Genomic DNA, 7053 nt, shown 5'->3' with positions numbered 1-7053 from the left:
GGATCTGGGGCGGGGCAGGAGGTTGCCGGCGATGGGATCGGGGGTGAGTGGTTTTTTCCCCTCTTTTTTGTCGCTACCATTTCAGCGAGTTCAGAAACATGTTCGTCGCCTCTATATAGCGCGTCGTGATCAGAATAGTGCTACTACATATATATATATATATATATATATATATATATATATATATATATATATATATATATATATATATATATATATATATATATATATATATATATATATATGGGTCTCTCCAACACATAGTGCTTGCCAAAGGATAAAGTGTAAAAAGCAAAAGGTGAGGATCACCATGACTCTTGTATAAGGATAGAAGGTAAAAACAAAAGATAGGCCCTTCTCAGAGGGAAGAAGAGGTTGTCATGCGCTTTTATGATTGGATGCACAAAACCTTAATGCAAAAGAACGTCACTTTATATTGCTGCTTGTGATAAAGAACTTTATTATGCAGTCCATCGGTTTTAATTCTTCCATATAATAAGTTCATATAAAGCTTATTTTCTTCACACTAATAGATCATACATATTTAGAGAGCAGTTTTTATTGCTTGCACCGATGACAACTTACTTGAAGGATCTTACTCAATCCATAGGTTGGTATGGTGGACTCTCATGGCAAAACTGGGTTTAAGGGATGTTTGGAAGCAGAAGTAGTATCTCTACTTGGTGCAAAGAATTTGGCTAGCATGAGAGGGAAAGACAAGCTCAACATGTTGGAGGATCCATGAAATATAACTTCTATTCGGATATAAGAAAACATAACCCATTATGTTGTCTTCCTTGTCCAACATCAACTTTTTAGCATGTCATACTTTAATGAGTGCTCACAATCACAAAAGATGTCCAAGATAGTATATTTATATGTGAAGCCTCTCTTTCTTTATTACTTCCTATTAATTGCAACAATGACCAAAACTATGTTTGTCAACTCTCAACAAATTTTATTCATCATACTCTTTATATGAGAAGTCATTACTCTCCATAAGATCAATATGATCTTTTTATTTCTTTTTATTCATTATTTAATTCCCTCAAGATCATAGCAGACAGCAAAGCTCTCAACTCAAAACTACTCTTTATTATATATAAGTCATGGACTCGATTACATAGATAGAGATCAAAACAAAACTCAAAGCTAGATCATACTAAAACTTTATTCTACTAGATCAAGAGATAACTAAAAGGATCGAACTAAGAAAAATGATAAAGATAGAGGTGTGATGGTGATACGATACCGGGGCACCTCCCCCAAGCTTGGCAGTTGCCAAGGGGAGTGCCAATACCCACAGATTTATGTCTCTTTATTCGGAGGTGGTGATGATGGAATTGTTGATGTAGTAGGCTTCTTCCTAAGCTTGCGCTTGAGGATATAAATTTTCTCCCTTAAGTCATCGATCTCCTGCTCAAGACTTAGTATCTTTTTACTCCCTCCGTTTTTATTTACTCTGCATATTAGAGTTGACTGAAGTCAAACTTCATAAAGTTTGACCAAGTTTATAGAAAACAATATAGATATTTATCATAATAAATCTATACGATGTGAAAGTACATTCAATAATAAATCTAATGTTGTTGATTTGTTATTGTATATCTTAATATTTTTGTCTATAAACTTGGTCAAAGTTTGTAAAGCTTGACTTTGACCAAAGCTAATATGCGAACTAAATAAAAACGGAGGGAGTACATAATTCTGGTTTGTTTTTATAGGATCGAAAGTATGTATAGAGGGGGGGTGATTAGACTACTTGTCCAAATAAAAATCTAGCCTTTTCCCAATTTTATGTCTTGGCAGATTTTAGCAACTTAGCACAAGTCAAGCAATCAACCTACACATGCAATCCTAAGAGTATAGCAGCGGAATGTAAATCATTGCATATGAAGGTAAAGGGGAGGAGTTTGGAGGGAGCAAACGCAATGTTGACACAGAGAGTTTTGGCGTGGTTCTGATAGGTGGTGCTATCGTACATCCACGTTGATGGAGACTTCAACCCACGAAGGGTAACGGTTGCGCGAGTCCACGGAGGGCTCTGCCCACGAAGGGTCCACGAAGAAGCAACCTTGTCTATCCCACCATGGCCATCGCCCACGAAGGACTTGCCTCACTAGGGTATATCTTCACGAAGTAGGTGATCTCCTTGCCCGTACAAACTCATTGGTTCAACTCCCCAATCTTGACGGAGGCTACCAAGTGACACCTAACCAATCTAGGAGACACCACCCTCCAAAAGGTAATAGATGGTGTGTTGATGATGAACTCCTCGCTCTTGTGCTTCAAATGATAGTCTCCCCAACACTCAACTCTCTCTCATATGATCGGATTTGCTGGAAAGATGATTTGAGTGGAAAGCAACTTGGGGAAGGCTAGAGATCAAGATTTATGTGGTTGGAATGGAATATCTTGGCCTCAATACATGAGTAGGTGGTTCTCTCTCAGAAAATGAATGCTGGAAGTGTAGGCATGTTCTGATGGCTTTCTCCACGTATGAAGAAAGAGTGGAGGGGTATATATAGCCTCCACACAAAATCTAACCGTTACACACAATTTACCAAACTCGGTGAGACGGAATCACAAAAATCGGTCAGACCGATTTAGTTCATAATGTGACCGTTAGGCATTTCGGTGGGACCGACATGTCAACTCGGTGGGACCGATTGCTTTAGGGTTAAGGCATAACGTAATCTCGGTGAGACCGATTACACAAACTCGGTGGGACCGACTTTGGTAATAAGCTAACCAGAGAGTTGGTCAGGCAAACTTGGTGGGACCGAAACATTACGAAAGGGAAACAGAGAGTTTGCATTGCGAATTCGGTGGGACCGATCGCTCATCTCGGTTAGACCGAAACGTTATGAAGGGAAACAGAGAGTTTGCAATCCCATCTCAGTGAGACCGAGATCCCTATCAGTGAGACCAAAGTGACTAGGGTTTTTGGCAGTGGCTATCTCAAATGAACTCGGTGGCGCCAGATAGATCAAATCGGTGGGGCCGAGTTTGACTTTTGGTTTGGGACATATGTGGATATGAGAAAGTGGTTGAGGGTTTTTGGAGCATGTCACTAAGCATCTTGAGCAAGCAAGCCATTAAGCAACACCTCATCCCCTTTTAATAGTATTGGCTTTCATATGGACTCAATGTGATCTTGGACCACTAAAAGTAAAATGTAGGGTCTTGAGCTTTAGAGCTTGAGCCAATCCTTTGTTCTTAGCATTTTGAGGGGTCCACATTCCTAATCCAAGCCATGCCAATCATTGAACTTTCCTGAAATATTCATCTTGAAATAGCATTAGCTCAATGAGCTATATGTTGTTAATAATTACCAAAACCACCCAGGGACAGTTGCACTTTCAGTTTTCCTGCAAGAGACGAAAAGGGATAAACTCGATCTTAGGTTTCTTTTCTTTGTTAAGGAGACTTGACTTTTTGAACTCCACGTGCATGTCCCCAGGTTGAGGTAGTAAGACTTCATCTTCATTTGAGCTTGTCTCCTCCTTTCCTTGAAGATCATAGTCTTCTTCTTCCTCCGTGATCCAACCACAATGCTCCAAGTCCCCATAGACTTTGGGGTCTGCAATGTAATCATCCACATAGCTTTCTCCCTCCGAATCCTGGGACGACATATTGCTCTAAATCAGCTGCAGAAACAGCTCAAAACAAAAATAGAGGATTTTGTCGTGGTACGATGGTCAAAACCTTCAGGAGATTATATAATGAATTTTTACTGACGAAAAGAAGTATCGTGCAAGAAAACGGAGTCCAAAGGGCACATGAGGTGGCCACAAGGTAGGGGGTGCGCCTCGGGGGGTAGGGCGCGCCCTCCACCCTTGTGGTCGCCTCGTGTCTCTTTCGGACTACTTTTAATTTATCTATTTTTTTAAATATTCCAAAACGGAGAAAAATTGCTATTAGAACAATTTTGGAGTCGGTTTACTTACCGTACCACATACCTATTCCTTTTCGGAGTCTGAAACATTGTGGAAAGTGTGCCTTATGTACTCCTCCGATGTTATGGTGTCAATTATATTGGTTTCAATATTTATGGGATTACGTGAGATATAATGTTTGATTCTTTGATTGTTTATCACCTTCGGATTTGTGCCTTCGGCATTGTTAATTTTTATGGCACCGGAATGATAGACCTCCTCGATAATGTGAGGACCTTCCCATTTAGAGAGAAGTTTTCCTGCAAAAAATCTTAAACGAGAGTTTTATAGCAAAACATGATCATCTACATTAAACTCACGCTTTTGTATCCACTTGTCATGCCATATTTTAACTTTTTCCTTAAACAACTTGGCATTCTCATAGGCTTGAGTTCTTCATTCATCAAGCGAGCTAATGTCAAATAACCTCTTCTCACCAGCAGGTTTGAAATCATAATTGAGCACTTTCAGTCTCCCCCTTTTTGGTAATTGATGACAACATATAGATCAAAGCTTCGACAAATGATAATAAGATTGAATTACATCGTAGCTTTGAGAAGTATGTGATAAGCAAGAGCTCCCCCTAAATTTGTGCATTATTTAAGATTTGCTTTTGAATGCAAATGCACACTCGAGTAGTATCATGGGTTACTCTTCCATGTCACATACATCTTGGTGGAGCACTCAAAATGATAGCAATTAAAAGCATGCACTCATCACCAAGCAAAGTGAACGATCATATATGGATATAAGAGATAATATCATCCAAGCAAACATTAAAATAGCACATGATCAAACACATGATCATACAAGTATCTCACACAAGGACATAATGTATCAAACAAGCACACAATAAAGTTCAACCAAACAAATTGCAAGAGAGACAAAAAGCAACACTCTCTCTCAAAGTCTATGATCTATACATATTTCTCCCCCTTTGGCAACAAGTTACCAAAAAGTTCAAATATGCATAGTGCTATGCATCTCTCAGGCTTGGTCTTCAGGTGTAGAGAGAACTCCAAGGATGAAGGCACCAGTCGATGTAGTTGGAGCTGGTGGGGTGGCTGCTGGAGGTGGCACTGAAGCTGTAGCTGTTGGTGCTAATGTGGTAGCTCTAGTATTTGGTACTGGCACTGCAGCTGACCTTTGACCTCAGCTTCTGTAGTTGCCTTCCCTTTCTTCTCATCTGCTTCCTCCTGGAGCTGCTCAACTGTTGTCTGCATCTCAGTCACTTTCAGATCAAGATCATAGAATTTTTGTTCAATGATCCTCTCCAAGCTCTCCTGATTCTGAGTCAGGGTGGCCAAGCCCTTCTCAATGCTCAAAGTAGATTGGATCAAATATCCAAGTTGATCTTTTTTGCTCTTCAAGAATACTTGAGATGCCTCTTCAACAGTTGGCATCTTTGCAGCTTTTTCTTTCTTTGCCTTAGATCTCTTCTCTTGTGCTTGCAATGATGAAGGTTCATTCTCATCCATTACAACTGTGTTGTCTTCAGATTCTGGCTTGAGAGGTAAGTGTTCCTTGTCCAACAAGTAAGTGCCTGTGCCCATCTTTGAGTTGATGAGCACCTAAATGTGTGGAGCATACCCACAAGATCTTTTCTGGTTAGCAGCTGTCCTCTTGATTGTCTCTACAATCAGTCTTATGACCTTGAATTTTTGAGGTACATCAAAAATATGCAGCAAGTTGATTGAATGTCCTCTTATCATCCTATGGTCTCCAGATTTGGGCAATAGAGTATGCCTTAAGATGGTGTTGATAGTAGGCACACCAGACAACATATATTTCACTGGGCCCAACTTATGAGTTTCCAGGGCTTCTTCAAGAATTTCCTTATACATACTTGCCATGGAGTTGTGGTCTTTCTTCTTCTTGGCATACACATCCAAATCATCCTCATGGTCTTCTGGAGCATTGATCAACTTTGCCCATTCTTCAACAGTTGATTGGTACCTTGTACCTTCAGACATCCACACTATCCTTCCATCTGGATAGAAATGAATAGTGGAGTAGAATTGCATGATTAGCTCATCATTCCATTTGGTGAGCTTCTGTCAAACAAACTTGTCAACTCCACAAGATTTGAAGCTGTCATATACACCTGGAAAGTGATCTTCATTCTCTTTGATATATTCCCAATCAACCCATCTCATATCACAGACAATTGGCTTCTTGTCAAGCAGAATGGTCTCATAGAAATCTTGATGTTCTTTGGTATGGAACCTATAGTCCACTGCAGTTCTCCTTCTCACAGCATAAGTAGCATTTTTCCTCCAAAGTCTCAGACCTGCATCCTTCCTGATGTTCATGTCCTCTACCACTGGATGAGTGTCATTGTGGTCTGGAGTCTTTGGTTTGAGCTTTCTTAGCACTTGGGATTCAGCATCTTCTTCATCCATCTCAGGCACTGGGGCCTTGTTCTTTTCCTCAACATGAATGTTTCTAGTGCTTCTCTTGGGTGCAGACTTGGTGGTTTGAGCAACAGCTTTGGGAGCAGGTTTGGGCTTAGAAGCAGCCCCTGACTTGATTGCATCTCCTATAAGCTTTTGTGACTTGGGTGTTGGTGCAACATCCTCTTCATCTTCCTCTTCTTCTGAATCTCTTACCATAGTTGACTTCCCAAGAACTTTTGCAGTTGTGATTCTTGCCCTCTTCTTCTTCTTCTTGCCATCTCCAACTGCCTCACCATCATCTGATTCTATTGTGAATTTCATGGTTTCTCCTGTTGGAACTTTCCTTGGCTTCGACATAGGGACTCTCCTTGCTGGTGCCTTCATATGCAACCCTGGCTTTGTTTCAGCAGCAGTCTAATATTCTTTCTTCAGCACTTTCTTATTTGAGGTGGCCTCATCCTCAACAGCCACATAGTCCTCATCCTCAGAGTCTGAGATTCTCTTCTTTCTTGTCCTGGTGGCTGCCTTTGGCAAGTTGCTTGGAGTGCTCCTACTGCCCTCATCATAGCTGCTTGAGGGACTAGTGCCCTCACTCATTTGCATTTGCTCTTCAGATTTATTCTGGCTATCACTCTGGTCAGACATCTTGGCAGGCAAACTGACAACAAACCCTGTGCATAGATATAGATGAGGTAGAGTAGATGAGCATCACAAAGTGC

This window comes from Triticum dicoccoides, chromosome 5B (genome assembly GCF_002162155.2).
Source record: "Triticum dicoccoides isolate Atlit2015 ecotype Zavitan chromosome 5B, WEW_v2.0, whole genome shotgun sequence".
NCBI classification, from domain to species: domain Eukaryota; kingdom Viridiplantae; phylum Streptophyta; class Magnoliopsida; order Poales; family Poaceae; genus Triticum; species Triticum dicoccoides.
This window is presented reverse-complemented; position numbering follows the sequence as displayed.